General features: G+C 36.9%; 1 pseudogene; it reads right to left on the minus strand.

Annotated features, from left to right (window-relative positions):
* Window positions 1-541: 541 nt before the first annotated feature.
* LOC131048571 (potassium transporter 5-like) overlaps window positions 542-16,808 on the minus strand; it is a 56,703-nt pseudogene continuing 40,436 nt past the window's right edge.

Below are 16,808 nucleotides of genomic sequence, written 5' to 3' on the forward strand. Positions count from 1 at the left end.
TCATAGTAGCTATAGCGCCTCTTACAACATTCTTTATACCATTCGATCTCTGCCATATAACTTTGCATTTGACTTAAATGAGAACTTTGCATTTGACTCAACTCTTCGTTTAGTTTCTCAATGTTCATATCTTGGGCGTTTTTCATCTGTCCAGCTTTTCTGAGAACACTTGATGCATGAGGGTTCTCCTTAGAAACCAAAAAAAACAAAAAGTCAATCTCTCTGTCTAGCTTGCCTTAATCTAAATCTTTACATGGACTGGTTTGATAATAACATACTCATTTTCTTATTTTTCATATTACATATGTTTTTGCCGTTTTTACCAATTACAAAATTTGAATTTCAAAGTGTTCAACTTGCTAAAAAAAAACTACTAATAATGAAATATATGAAAACTCAATTTTTTTTGTTATGGTATCTATTGCACTTGCAGAGCATATTATGCGGCTAACATACATGCAAAAGAATTAGAGAAAGAAGAAATTGTGAGATTACTTGAGCTCCAACAACCATGGCTTCCAATTCCAGCGCTATTCCCATATCAGCTATACGGGCTTGGAAGATCAGATTCTACGGGGTATTTATAATCAGGAAACAATGCTTTCAGTAAGACAACATTAAACTTGAAACACACGAATACAACTACAGAATGCAAGGCTGGGAGGTTTGTTATGAATTGTGAAAATATAGCAGGAATCCCCTGTGCTAATTCTGTGTAGAGGAGCCCCATGCCTGCATCTCTATTCACACCCAATCTTCTACCAAGGCTTGTCACGTAATCCGCCGACATTTTTCGCTCCACCTCGTATTCATATCTCCTTGCATGTACATAGTGCCATACGTACATTACAAATAATAATACAGATACAAAAGATAAAGGCAGGTACCCTCCTTCTGTAAACTTCCAGAGCAATGCTAAGAAGAAGATAAGTTCTATTGTTCCAAATACGACCACATAAGCGCCCACCAGTAACAACCGTCTGCCATATCATGAGCATTATGAGAGCGAGGAAGGCTAAGGTCACTACCATCGCTACAACCACAGCTATGCCTGCACCAACATGCCAAATTAGAAACTTCTTACTTAATTTCTATTAAGTATGAAATCTTCATTAAATCCTAAAAAGGTGTTGTTATAGGACTGTCTACCATAGGCATTGCCAATTTTTGTTGTGTCTTTGAAAGAAGTGGTGACAATTACACACGGAACCATGAGAATGTAGTTGATCTCAGGGATGTACACCTGCCCTTCATATTTCAGAGATGTGTGGATGATTGTAACTTGAGGAAAGCACCCCATTGACATGGATTGCTTTACTATGGTAAATGTAGCCGATATCATTGACTAACTTGCAATAATTGAAGACAAAATAGCGATAGCAAACATGGGCAGGCATAGAGTATCTAAATCATATAAAAACCATATATTTCAATGTCTCATTCATCATATAATTCATAGTTGCTGCTTCTGCCAATTTAGCTTTCTCCATCTGTGAGTGGACTGTGGAAGCAATGATGCAATACTTTACCTGGAATTCACTTTTAAAAACTGTCTGATACATTTTCTGGAAATCTTCGAAGGTATGCAACTTGACTCACATAGGCACAGATCAAACATGGATAAACTACTCCAGTAAGTGCAATCTGAACAATTTTATCACAAGTGTAAGTTAGTTTATGTGAACTTAAAATTCAATTCTTGAACAGAGCTTGTACATCTGTCAAAGGTGGTACTCACCTGAATAGATCGAACTGAAAAATGACCCAAGTCTGCAAACATGGCCTCAGTTCCTGCATGATAATTTTTGCAATCAATTAACTCTGTATACACGATCATATTTACTGATAAAATAAAAAGTGGGTATGATTTTACATACATTTAATGCATAGAACAACTCCTCCCAGGAAGAGCCAGCCTTTTTTACAATTTCTTTTAAAGTAGTCAACGATGCACATGGGATTGAAGGCATGCAAAACAACATTGTCATGTTTAGCGAAGTTGTAGATGCCGACGGACCCAATAAGAAAAAACCATAGTAATATTGCAGGGCCGAACATACACCCAACTTTATTGGTTCTGAAGCTCTAGATGCAGAATAGAAGAACTAAAATAATCAAATAGATCAGCACCACTACATCTGCAAAGAAATAAAAAAGTCAGATACCTATGGACGACCAACCCTTCCTGTCCTTTTCAAAAGATTAAAGTAAATACTAGTATATCCATCTTCTATGTTGAGGGATTTATTCGATTAAAATGAAATTGGAAGTATGGATTGAAATGTTCAAATTATGCGAAGAATGAGATGTATATTTGATGCAAAAAAATTTACACAATCGAATTCAGAAATTGCAAACTATGGATATAATATATTGTGGAAATATGATGTCATTGATTGAGTAAACTTTCTTAATATAAAGAGAAGTAAAAAGTGTACACCTTAACTCAAAATTTAGAGAGGGTTTTCAATCATCATCATTATTTTTTCTCAATTCTAAACGTCGTTAATATATTTAGTATATTTGTAATAATAAAAAATTTATACTTTCATTTCTTTTGTTCCTTGTGGATTCATTTTTTATTAATTTATTTATAATATAAGGATTAGTACATAAGTAGTATATTTTAGTATTAAAAAATGGTAAATAATGTAAGTCTGGTTTGATTTTATTTGTATTTTTGTAAGAATAGTTTTATATTTTTTTATCCATTTATTACTTTGGATTGAATTTGCATGCATGGAGTTAACTTTTGTTGTTTCACATATATGAAAAAATGATCTCATAACTTGAAATTTCTAATTTGAATCTAGGCCAAATTCAGATCCCTCCAACTAGCTATTATAAGCTTACTTGCGCACAAAATTTATTATCTTGTGTATTTTGGCATTATATATAAGGAAAAATCCTAATTCATATACATATATATATATATAAGAATCCATTCAAAATTCAATAGAGCAACCAATAGTTAGAGTATAATTGTAAAATTTCCAACTTGTATCAACATCTTATGCATAATTACATATTAACTTGTTATCTTTCAACCTTATTACCAAATCATTGAATTAGCAACAAACCTTTTACCAAAGAAGAACCTTCCTATCTTAGAAAACTCCTAAATCTAGTGTCTATCGACACTAACTATTTTTTAATATAAGATCCAACATCAAGGCATGCAAGTTTTGGATATCGATTTCTATACAAACCCTATTTACATGCATTAGATCTACAAGCTAGTTTAGATTAGTTTCATAGGTGTGAAACTAAACCAAAACATTAGGAACAAAAACAAATGACATAGAAGTGTGCATTAGAGAAATTTAAGTGAACTAAATACTAAGGAATCTTCATCGAATGTAGAACTAAACAGCATTATTTTATTTCTTTGGATCCAAACACTTTTTTATTAAAATTATGAATTTTAGCTCAATAATTATAGGGCCATTTGATTGTCTTGGTCAATTATATATTGTTTTAAATTTTGTTTGTGTAAAGGGGAAAATTGGATTTGGCAATTTGCAACATAGAAGGGAGAAATCACCAAATCAATTTCACTTGGAGCCTTTACATTCAAAAGAGGGAAGGGAATCTACTAGATTCAATCACAAATAAAATAAGGACTGAATACTGAATGGATTAATTTGATTACTAAATTTTTTTTCCCTCTTTTGTAAGTTGAAACGCTGATTTAAGGTAAAGTGCTGAAAAATAAAGATAGAAATGAGAAAACAATGAGTTATCGATGCGGGATTGAGTTGGGCACCTGGAATTGAGCAGCATAAGCCGAGTCAGATCTAACCCTCAAAAAAGTTCATAAAAATTCGGGACCAAGACGCGGCACCACGGTCCTCTAAAATTTTTGCGTCTCGAAAAGCATTGATTCATTGTTGTGAATGAATCTTATTATGAGAAGTAGAGCTCTGTACCTATTTCCTATACAGAGAAAGAAGGGGGAAAAGGTTGGGAATAGGGGCTTGCCTTAGGTCAAACCCCATTTTTGGAATTAACCATGAAATTGAAATAGATTTAATTGAAATGACTGTAATGAAAGGTTCTCCTTTTGAGGGAGATGCTGAATTATGACTAAAAATGGAATGATGATACCTCCTTGTGAAGTTTTTCTTGCCTCCATATGGAATTGGGGTTTCATGAAATATGGTATAGATCTCCACTTCAATGCTCGAATCTTGACCTTATCGCTGCTCTGAATCTTGAAGGAAGACTAAAAATGCTCAATTACTCTTGAATGTTTGAATGCTTGATCTCATGTGATTGCCAGATTTCTTGATAGGTGTCTTAGATTATTCAAATGAGAGGGGAAATCCTCTATACTTGCCCGTAGGGAAAATTGATTAATTTTTTGACATGAACCAACACGGGGAGGGAATTCTTGCTCACATTTGAAATGTGAAAATAGGTTAAAGGGGCCCCAAAAATAAGGAGGACCATTGCGTGGTGCCATGGTCCTATTGAGGACCAAGGCACCACACTCTGGTCCTGTCCTATTTTGGGGCAAGGAGCAAGTGCCTTATGAATAGAAAATGTGAAAAAATGATTCAATATAGAAGGGGAATGAGCATAATTAGGTCCCAAGCAGGCCAAGGGGCACAAATGCTAAGGTAAGGAGCCAAATACGGTCAAAATTGCAAAGGGGTGCAATTTTAGGACGCTACAGTTTGAAAATATTAGTCATTTGATTATTTTAATGGGTACCTAATACTAGTACTAGAGGTTTAGTTTTGTTTCCCAAGCATTATGATCCATTTAGGCTACATTATACTAGCAAAGTCTCTTAAGATCCCTAAGACCAAAAAAACTAGTAAAATTTACTTTAAGATTATTCTCTCAAACTTTTTGCAAACAAAAATGCCTCATTTGAACCTATATGTCAATGTTAATTCAAATTATAAATACCAATCTTATGCATTGTCAAATGGATTTAATTCACTCATGGAGAAAACATAAAAATTTTTCTAAAATGCTTTAGTTTTGTCCATTGAATGGGGTGCTTCTATTAGAGGTGTCATTTTCTACCCAAGCATCTCGATCCTTCTAAGCTACATTCTATTGAAAAAGTCTCTTAATAACCTTAAGATAAAATAGTCTTGGAGTGATATTTAGATTTCTAGCTTCACATAGAATCCCTTATCACCATCCATATACATAAAAGATTTATTCAAACTCTAGAATTACCAAACATAAAGAATTTTATTAGCTATATAATATGATAATTCAGTATTTAGTCACACTCTAACTTATTCTTAGTATATTTCATAATTACTCCTACAACTTCACACAAATGTGTGCGAATCCAAAAGAATAGCCTTACAAGGTCTTACATGAGTAAATGAGAGAAGAGATGGATATTTTATGATCTAAAAGGGTGTGTGCACAAAGATGGTTGTCAGAAAAGTGGACACCACCTAAAAAAAACATGGAAAAACAAGCAACGCATATGTAGTTTTAAAATTTGAAATTCTTGCATACGCACTTAGGTTTGTTCTTCTCGAGCCTAGAGAAGATAGCACATACGCACTTCTTTTAGAAAAATGAGCACGTACGTGCTATGATTAGGAAAATGAGCCCGTACGTGCTGCTCATAGGAAAATGAGCGCGCACGCACTAATAATCCAAATAAAACCACATACACAGTGCCTGGTAAAAAAAGCTTTTAAAAAAAAACTAGGTCTCATTTACCCATGAATAACGTGTTTTTAACTTCGTTTTTTCTCCATTTCCTCTCCTAAACCACGAACAGGGTGCTAGAATTGTCCTCCAAGCTATGGATCAAGGTTAGTTTTTGTTTATTTTTGTCTTTTTTTTCGGATTTATGCAATTTGTTTTATATTTTGAATTTAATTTCATTAATTTTGATTAGGTTTTTTTATTTTTTGTTTCAAAAACCAAATTCTTCTAATCCAGAACAAGAACAACCAAATGCACCTCCTGAAAACCCACAAGAACAACCAAATGCACCTCCTAAAAACACACAAGAACAACCCCAAATTCCTCCTTTTGACCGCACACCTGAAACATAGGAAGAATTAATTAATCAGTTAGGACAAAATACGTCTAAAATCAATAAACTGATTGTTAAATTGAAAACTTTTGAACTTGACCATCATCAATCCCTCGCCACTAGCCTAGAAACATTAGCTAGTGATGCCATAGCTGTTTTCATAGAAATTACCAAATGGGGAAGCTTTAGGGATAGGTGTCGTCAATTCTATGCCAATGGGCTATCATACAATGGAGTAAAAAACAAAAATATTACTAAACAACAAATATGTGCCCTTTTTGTTGATCCCAAAACTAGTCAGTCATTACCTCTTAATGCAAAGAGATTTCCCATACATTGGTGTACCAATGTGCAGATGAAGAATCTTTTTTGGCAGAGGTGGTGGATGGTCTTTGAGGATCCACCTTGTAATAATTATGAGGTGCCATTATATTTTTTGTGAAAAATATATTGTGAGTTTGTGCTCAATGTGTGGCCAAACTATTTTGACATGAGAGAGTTTCATGGTAGAGGTGGTGGCTCTGCCCAAGATAGACCTAGAGCCCATAGGGAATTACCCGCGGAGAGTCGCCGCCCCCTAGCACCCAAACCCAAGGTGCATCAGGTTGTCCCATTAGAGATGAAAGAGTCGATGGAGCTACAGACTCTTCAGGCCGCCACAACGTTGACTGGTGCCATCATCCAACATGGGACGTCATTAGCACACCCTATTGTATTGGATGATGAGCCATTAGAGGGCGACAGAGAGCCCATCTAGCATTGTGTGTCAGTTGCTCGAGGATATGCTCAGGGATAGATGATGCAGCCAGTGCAAATGGATCCTCATATCATCTATGCACGATTTACGGTTGTAGATGTCAGGCTCACACGGTTGAGGATGTCGCGTTGACAGATGAGTTGATGGACATGGTGTTTTCCCATGAGCCACAGACACAGGTGTGTTGATTTGAATTCATAAAATTTTATTTGTCAGTGATTTTAAATTTGTGATTACATAAATAAAAATTTATTTATACATCAATTTAAATTGAGACAAAAAATATGCATTTCAAGATGCAGTAGCGGTATCCCATACACCTCCCCTAGTTACTATAGCTGTAGCTTTGATGCCTGAGGTATAAATTTTGTAACATGTTAAAATAGAATAGTACACTTTGAATTCAAAAAAATACAATATATACTAACTATCTTTAATGCTTGGTCCAATTTCTGGTTTGTAGGTGTTGACAGGGGACAAAATGTCCTAGATTGATGACATCATGCTCTCAATGATCGATTTTGGCCTACAAGGCTATACGGTATCATATTTTGTACAACTCTTTTTATGTATTGTTTTGATGGAATATGCAAGTCAGTTCATTTTAGATTTTTAAAATTATGTTTAATTTATTATCTGTACTAATATCTCATGTTAATTTTGTTTTTTTAGGGTACCCCCTCCGCGTCTAGGGCTCGTTCTAAGAAAAAGAATTCCTCGAAGACGCCAAAACGTGGGAAGAAGGTAATTGAACACATTTTTAGTTGTACAATTGTTTGAAAATCTTGAAATCAAGTATTAGTTGGGGTTTGTAGATTGATTAGTGTTTTTTGTCTATTTTACATGTACAACGGCCATTGAGCTTTGTGGATTTGTTGAATGCATCTGATTGCCCGCAGATCAAGAGAGGGTGGAGGTATGTATCTCTACTTTATTTTCTTGATTTCATGATTATATGCACGCGTACATGTGAACTTGTGATATATTGTAATCTTATAATTTTTTCATACAGGAAACATCCATACCTATTTTGTCAATGGTGAACCCTCCTCCTTTCATTGTAGAAGCATCTCAGGACCCGGTACACTTTTGTTTGATATGTAAAATTAATTGTTTTTAACCTTCAGTACTTATAATTATATTAATTGTATTTAATCTTTGAACATTTTTTGTATAGGTAATAGTGACAGTTTCTGCATCGATGGTGAGCCATCTTCAGTCCATTGGAGAAGCATCTCAGGCATAGGTACGTCATTGTTCTCTATATTATAGCTTTTAAGTGTTTTTGATATATTTATGTTAGTACATTATATTAATTGTATATTTAATCTACAATAGACCCCTTCGCGGTACGGCCATAAAGTGGATCTATTTAAGTATGTCTTCAAGAAAACTCCTAAGAGTGACAAGGAGAGGAGAGCGAAGACATTAGCTCCTAGATCAGCCGATGAGGTAATCTACATTTCAATTGCAAAGGAATTAAAGTTAAATGCATAGTTATGTTGTTAATTGTGAACTATTTTCTACAAAAGAATTCTAACTTGGCTTTTGAATTGTGATTTTGCAGCCATCTACAGAGTCACGTACTGCATCGAAGAGGCTTGATTTTGATGATCCACCACAAGTTTAGGATCATATAGTGTTAGTTTTGGTCATAGAATGACCAATACATGTAGATATATTCTACATTTTTATTGTATATCGATTTGGACATGGCATATGCCACATTTTTGTAATATTGTATTGACTTGGCAGACATGCCTTTTTTTATATATATAAATATCGATATTTGATCCAATAAATGTGTAATGAGTTCATTATTTTGTATTTGTTGTATTTTGTGGTTGTCCTTTTATAAATTTAAATGAATATTTGCATATGTAATCAACAATATGAATATAAAACATTGCAATCGTGGAATATGATTTGATAAAATTTCTAAAATGTTGAATTAACCCTACAAAACTCCTTGTATTCAGTTCATTATTGTGTATTCGCTATATTTGGTTGCTGCCCTTTTATAAATTTAAATTAATATTTGCATATGTAATCAACAATATGAATATAAACAACCAAAATCAACAATATGAATATAAACAACAATGTGTTTGGTGCGAGAGCACCCTCACGCTCGCAATGGTCAAATTTTGTTCATCATGTGCACAAACCAACGTCCCGAGCGTGTTTGGGTGGGCAGGTTTATGCTAGGCATGCCCCTGTCATGCATCCCAAAGTGCCAGAACGTTGAGAGTCATACCGTACCGGTTTGATCTCTCAATTGCCCTGAGTCCAAAAAATTGTCAAAATTTGACGGACTGTTTCTTCAAATCCAGGACACATATGGTCGATTCGTTTGATCTCGTGGGGTCGTGTGAGGCTCCTCTACAATGGCCTATCTAAGTTTTTGACAAATCAAGTCCATTTTCAATTGGTAGCATTTTTTGGCTTGCTGCAAAAACCATCAGTTGCATGCAATGCAAAGTTGCAAGATTGGATAGAATTGATCTGGTTCGTCGTGTGCACAAACCGAATTCACGAGCGCATCCAAGCGGGCATTTTTACACTAGGAATGCCCCTGTCATGCACCCCAAAGCATCAGAATGTCGAGAGTCATACCATACCGGTGCGATCTCTCATGTGCACTGAGTCCAAAAAATTGTAAAAATTTGACGGACTATTTCTTCAAATCAAGGACACATATGGTCGATCCGTTTGAACCCGTGGGGTCGCGTGAGGATCCTCTATAATGGCTTATCGCGGTTTTTGACAACTCGAAGCCATTTTCAATTATTATCATTTTTTTCGCCTGCTGCAAAAATCGTCAGTTGCATGCAATGCAAAGTTGCAAGATTGGCTAGAATTGATTCGATTCATCGTGTGCACAAACCAATGTTGCCAGTGCGTCCGAGTGGGAAATTTTACACTAAGCATGGCCCTATCATGCATCCCAAAGTGTCAGAACGTCGAGAGTCATACCGTACCGGTGCGATCTCTCAAGTGCCCTGAGTTCAAAAAACTGTCAAAATTTGACGGACTGTTTCTTCAAATACAAGACACATATGGTCGATCCGTTTGAACCCGTGGGGTTGTGTGAGGCTCCTCTACAATGGCCTATCTCAATTTTTGATTAGTCAAAGCCATTTTCGATTGGTAGCATTTTTTCGCCTACTGCAAAAACCGTCAGTTGCATGTAATGCAAAGTTGCAAGATTGGCTAGAATTGATTCGGTTCATCATGTGCACAAACTGACGTCACGAGTGCATCCGAGTGGGCAGGTTTACGCTAGGCATGCCCCTTTCGTGCATCCCAAAGCGCTAGAATGTCGAGAGTCATACCGTAACGGTGCAATCTCTCAAGTGCCCTGAGTCCAAAAAATTGTCAAAATTTGACGGACTGTTTCTTCAAATCCAGGACACATATGGTTGATTTGTTTGAACCCGTGGGGTCCCGTGAGGCTCCTCTACAATGGCTTGTCTCAGTTTTTGACAACTCAAAGCCATTTTCAATTATTAGCATTTTTTGCTTGCTGCAAAAACTGTCAGTTGCATGCAATGCAAAGTTGCAAGATTGGCTAGAATTGATTCGGTTCGTCATGTGCACAAACTAAGGTCGCGAGTGCATTCGGGTGGGCAGGTTTACACTATGCATGCCCCTATCATGCATCCCAAAGTGCCAGAATATCGAGAGTCATACCGTATCGGTGCGATCTCTCAAGTGCCCTGAGTCCAAAAAAAAGTCAAAATTTGACGGACTGTTTCTTCAAATCTAGGACACATGTGGTCAATCTGTTTGAACCCATGGGCTCGCATGAGGCTCCTCTACAATGGCCTATCTCAGTTTTTGACGAGTTGAAGCCATTTTCAATTATTAGCATTTTTTTGCCTACTGTAAAAGCCGTTAGTTGCATGCAATGAAAAGTTGCAAGATTGACTAGAATTGATTCAGTTTGTCGTGTGCACAAACCGACGTCACAAGCGCATCTAGGTGGGCACGTTTATGCTAAGCATGCCCCTGTCATGCATTCCAAAGTGTCAAAACGTCAAGAGTCATACCATACCGACTCAATGTAGAAGTTGCTTGACAACTTTTTTGACAATTTTTTTGACAACAATGACAATTTTTGCTTAAATTGTATCTAGTCTCAATCTATGACCCCTATGACCCGATAATGACTCAAATAATTCTCCATGATTATAAAAGAATCAAGAATGCTCGTGATTGACCAGGGACACATCAAATATACTCAAAACATAGTCACAAAACATTGACACACAAAATAGTTAGAAAACATTGTCACATATTATTCAAAAATTTGCCTCTAAATATGGTCAAATTATACAAAATTTGGAATTACAATATGTGCAATTCAACTTATCGGCATTTTAATATACAAATCATCTCATGGGCTTTTATACAAAATTTGGCATTACAATATGTGCGATTCAGCTCATCACCATTTTAAAATACAAAATTTGGCATGTACATATGTACAAATCAGCTCATTGCCATTTAAATATACAAAATTATGCCCCTAAACATGTAAAAATCAGCTCATGGGCATTTATATATACAAAAAATGAATATAGAACAATTTGTTGATGATTTATACAAAATTCTCAAAATCATTCTACTCTGAACTGTAGAATCAATCAAGTGAGCCTTCAAGATCGACTCTAACCCATATTGTGTCAAGTATTGCCTCGTGGTCAGATTCACGAACTCTCCATAAAATCTTGTTATGAGGTCTACCACGATACTTAATCAAATGAATATTTGTTGCAACAACAAGGTTAGAGAAATAAAGAATATGTCTGTGTGTTTCAAAGTCCTCGAACAACCAAACATCAAAATTATTGATAGGGTATCTTTGAAGCCATGTTCCTGTCACGACAACAGACCCTATTGGGTACTCAATACCCTCTCTGTCAATGATTGTGGTTGTCAATTTTCTTTTTGGCTCAACACATTGACACAAATAGTAATCTGTTCCTTCTTCATTGCTCTCTTCTGCAACAACTGCATACACATGACCTGCATTTTACAAAGTGTTAATTAATACCAAAAATAAAGTATGATGAACAACAAAATGAACCAAAAAGAATACTTGCAAAAAAATTAACTCAAAAAATCACCTAAAACCACTAGGTTGGATACATGGTCAAAATCCACTAATGTCTCCATTTGCCTCAATTGTAGTGCTTTGAGAATTTGATATGAATCAATGGGAACCAATGGTCTACAAGACCATTTGCCAACCCACTCTTGTGATTCACATTCTTCCCACAAACATTACATGCATGAAGAGCAAAAACATACCATCTGTCTTGTATAAATTACCAGTGAACTTGAATTTGAACTCATGATCAACCAAAAATATCTACGAACCAATGACGTACCTGGATTACTTGGACCCATCATACACCATCGCACAATTGTTTCTGCATCTATCAACTTAGCACCACCTTCGTCCTTCAATTCTTCCCTAGCTAGAGCTCTTTTCACACATGCTCCTGCACCATCGTGCTCTCCCTTACCATGTCCAGCCTCAGTGAAATTCCAAAAATATTGTACAACACTTGTCACATGCATCCTTGTCAACCAATAAAACATCCTTGCAGTCTTGAATTGTGCGGTGCAATTATCTGATCATATTAAGTGTCGGTTGTATCGTATGTTCCTTTCCCTTAAACTATCATAGAAAACTTTAAAGCATCCTTGTACAAACTCTAATGAATGAGTACAATCATCACTTATGTAGAAGTGATACTCTCTTACAACCTTTCTATCCTCCTCTGTGCTATCATTTGCATGCATGAATGCTATGTGTACAAAAATAGAAACTTGTGTAGAGTGATAATACATGGATTGCACTTCATTTTGAGGTTGTAGTGTATAATTTTCAGCGAAATCAACGATAGAGACAATGGTGCCAAGAGGAAATGTGTCCTTACATAACTTGAATTGCTCATCTAACCATTGAGCTCTATGTGTATGCATTATGTACTCATAAACTAGTTTCTCCTAAAACATTTTCATAAATTGAGCTACACGTATATCATTTTTCACTAGCTCACATCTCTTCAAATTGTAAAGCGGAAAAATCGAACCCTACTCGTTCTCCCCTCCCCAACTCCAAGGAGAGAGAAGGGAGATCACTAGGGTTGATGGTTTTCACTTAGGAGAGACTTTACATTCAAAAGAGGGGTTGAAACCCACAAGATCCAATCCCACACAATGCAAGATTGGATTCTAAATGAGTTTCAAGGGTTAAGACATCAAGGATACCCTCTTTTGTAAAGAATGTTGATAGAAGATTGAACTAGGAATGCATGAAAAGTGAGAAAGATTCACTTATAAACAGAGATAGGGCTATGGGATGAAGCTGCGGACCTGGAATTAGCAGTAAAATGTCGAGACGGTACTGTTCTGCAAATTTGAGCGAAAGTTGACGGGACGATGGCGCCCGGCGTGCACACGGTCCTCCGAAAAATCCACGAAACGAAGGGGGATCTGTTCGTCTCTGCACAAGGGTTCCAGATCTTCAATTACAGCCACGTACCTGCAACCTACACACAGAAAAGAGAGGACGATTGGGGGGTTAGGGATGAGGGGTTTTCCTTTAGGTCAAACCCCGGTTTTGGAATTAACCAAGAAATGAGAATGTTGTAAATGTAAATGATTGTAATGTAAAACAAGTACTAGTACCTTGTTGTAAGAATGTTTGTATTCTTACATGCGAAGGCGTAGATGTTGTTGTATGTTGTATGTTGTATGTGGTATGTGATCTCCTCTTCAATGGTTGAATCCTTGTCTTGAATGCAACACTTAGCCTTGAATGGAGACTTAGAATGATCAATTGCTTGAAGGAAATGCTTGAATGCTTGAATGCTTGAATGTTTGAATATCGTTTCCACGTCTTGTACACATATGTTTTTTCTCTTTTCTGACCTCCTCAAATGGGAGAGGAAATGTAGTTTATATACTTGTCAATTAGGGCTGATAGACTGATTTTCCCAACTTTGGGCCGACCAGGAAATAATATTTTCCAATTTGCAAACTTAAAGACCCAAAGCCCCATAAGAGACCGGGCCCAAAATAGGGCCAGGGACCAGGGTGCTAGGCGCCCTAGTCTTGAAGGACCAGGGCACTGGGCGCCATGGTCCCACCTCCAGGGACAGCAGGGTGCAAGGAGGATCAGGCCAGGGTGCTAAAAAATGCAGTTTTTGATGTCATGAACAAGTTTCGGGGTCTCCATTCAGGTTCCGTGTTGCATCGCCATCGTGAAGACCCAAATGCAGTCTAAATTGCAAGTGTCACAATTTTAGGACGCTACATTTAGCCCCCACTTTAGCGGGAGTATGAGCGTACGCTCATACTTTCGGTAAAGTACAAGGAAACAACATTGAAAGACTTTCACCACGTCAAGGAGGCAAGATACACCAAGCCCCCAGTGGACTAAGGATCTTACGACTTCGATTGACAAAGTAAAAGGGAAGATCATGAGGGAGAACCATGACTGTCAGTAGTAAGGTTCCCTCACTATGAGTCATGCAAGAAAGATATCAAAAATTTTCAAGGCAAAGCTAAATTTGTCAAGAAATTTTTAAGTATCTTGAAAAGATATGAACGGGATGTATGCCCCCCTACGTTAAAGTAATCGCACACGCCTCACCGGGGGTGATTGCTTTAAGGTAGTGATACATATAAGAAATGAGAAAGGAGCACGTTATCACAAGGATTTAGCCCCCAAGTGTGAGATAAGCCCAAGGATAATAGACACAAAACACAAAGCACAAGGTGACTTCGCTTTCCTCGGGGTCAGTATGCTGTATGATAATTCATGTGTATCATATGTATGTATGCATAATTGTTCTTCATTCCCCGATCAAGGAAGATCACCTAGAAGAAGGGAACACATGTGTCTTTTGAGTCAACATGAGAGAGACCAAAAGAGATCTCAATGCTTTGCATCATCCTCAAGTAGACAACACTAAGGACAACAAATAGAAGAATGAGAATAACATATAGAAGAGGTAACAAAAGAGATCAAGAGAGGAGGAGAGAATCTGCTATGCTAATGAACTAGTCTAGCACATCATCTACCCCCCGATCTTGCTGATCAATATTTCGGGAAGGTAGGAAACACGCTAGAGGAGGAACATCCAACACAGCAGATGGAGCTATCACAAGATCCAAACAAGGGCTATGTTCATATCCCAAGCCACGGTGTTCTTGTCTAGGAGCTAGGATAAGTGCTTTAGAAAATTCGTTAGATAGATGGTTATTAACATCAACATATTCATATTCACTATCAGAATGAACAGGAGTAACATTTTCATCATGAATAACATTTTCATCTATATCATCATCAAGATTTATAAAAATAGGATCTTTAACTCGCACAGGGTCAAGACCATCATGCATCCTATGTTTAGGAGATTTCGGCTCAATCGTCAGCTGAGGAGAAAATGGAATAATATTAGCTGAAGGTGTTTTTGGGGATTGCAAAGTTTGAGAAGCAGCTGCCTGAGCTCTAAGACGATGCTTTCGTCGGCGTTCATGTGCAGAATGATTTCGTCTAGTCTTAGTAGGAAGTTGTGAAGATTGAGGAGGAGGAATGTTCTCATCCTTTTCACTTGGGTGTTTAGGTTGTGGTCTCTTAGGTTGAACAATAGGAGAAGAGGAAGGTCTCTTCTCTCCATAAGAGGAAGGAGGAGGAACTGCTCCATATAAGGGAGGAATATTTGGTTTAGGAAGGAGACCAAGTCCATCATGACGAGGAGGGATAGGTCTACTTTTAGGAAGTTTATTAATCATAGGCATAGTCACATCCATAGGGATGGGTTGGGAATCTTCTTGAGGAAAGACATTAGTTTTATCTTTCAAAGGAAGAACTTCCTTCTCGAGAACGATAGGAATGTCAAGTTTGGGTGTTCTAGGTTCACTTAGAGATAGGATCATATCTTTCTTCCACTTTTGATAAGATTTAAAAAGATGATCACTTCGCGGAGGAAGAGATTGGAATTGTTTAGGCCAAAAGTAATCAATAGGAATGCTAGAAGTTCTTTCAGCTGGTTTAAAGAGACTATGATTGACAGTAACAACTTCACCATTATGGGGAAATTTCAAACACTTGTGAATAGGAGAAGCAATAGCTTTCATGGAAGATAGCCAAGGATAGCCTAGCTTCACACGAAATTGTTCAGATGATGGAATAATAGCAAAGTCCACATCAAGGGATTTGTTATGGACCTCAATAGGTAATGTAATAGAACCAATTGCAGGAGAAGAAAATGCATCAAATAATTTCACAACCACATTTGTTTCGTCATAGATCACTTGATTCAATTGCAAAGTAAAAAGAAATTATTCAGTAATGACATTAATCATACAAGAAGGATCAATAAGCACTCCACGGCAAGGTGTATTCTTGACTTTTGCAACTATGTATAAAGGACCATCAGGTGCCCTGATAGTTTCACTGGAATCAAAGGTGATGGAAGGTTCTTTAGGGATTTTCTGCTGCTCTACAAAGTTAATCACATTCGGAGTCATGGACACAAGATCATCAGGTGAGACAGAGGAATCAGTAGTATCAATCGCATTAGAGATATGAGAAGGCAATGGATCGGTAAAAATCTGAAGATTTTGGTTAGGAGGAGCTACAGATGTGTTGCCTTTATCATTCACACCAGAAATAGAGATAGTATTATTATCAATCAAATCTTGAATTTTACCTTTTAAAGCAAAACATTTTTCAGTATCATGCCCAGGTTGACGATGAAATTGACAAAAAGATTTGTTATCAAAATAGGGTGAATTAATCTTTGTAGGATCTATTTGCCTTATAGGAGGAAGAGTAAGCACATTTTGTTCCAATAACTTATTCATAATACTATGCAATGATTCATTCAAAGGAGTTGTAGCATCCTAAAATTGCGACACTTGCAATTTCGACCGCATTTTGGTCTTCACGATGGCGACGCAACACTAAACGTGAATGGAGACCCCGAAACCTGTCCATGACAC

Source organism: Cryptomeria japonica, chromosome 3, assembly GCF_030272615.1.
Source record: "Cryptomeria japonica chromosome 3, Sugi_1.0, whole genome shotgun sequence".
Lineage (NCBI taxonomy): Eukaryota > Viridiplantae > Streptophyta > Pinopsida > Cupressales > Cupressaceae > Cryptomeria > Cryptomeria japonica.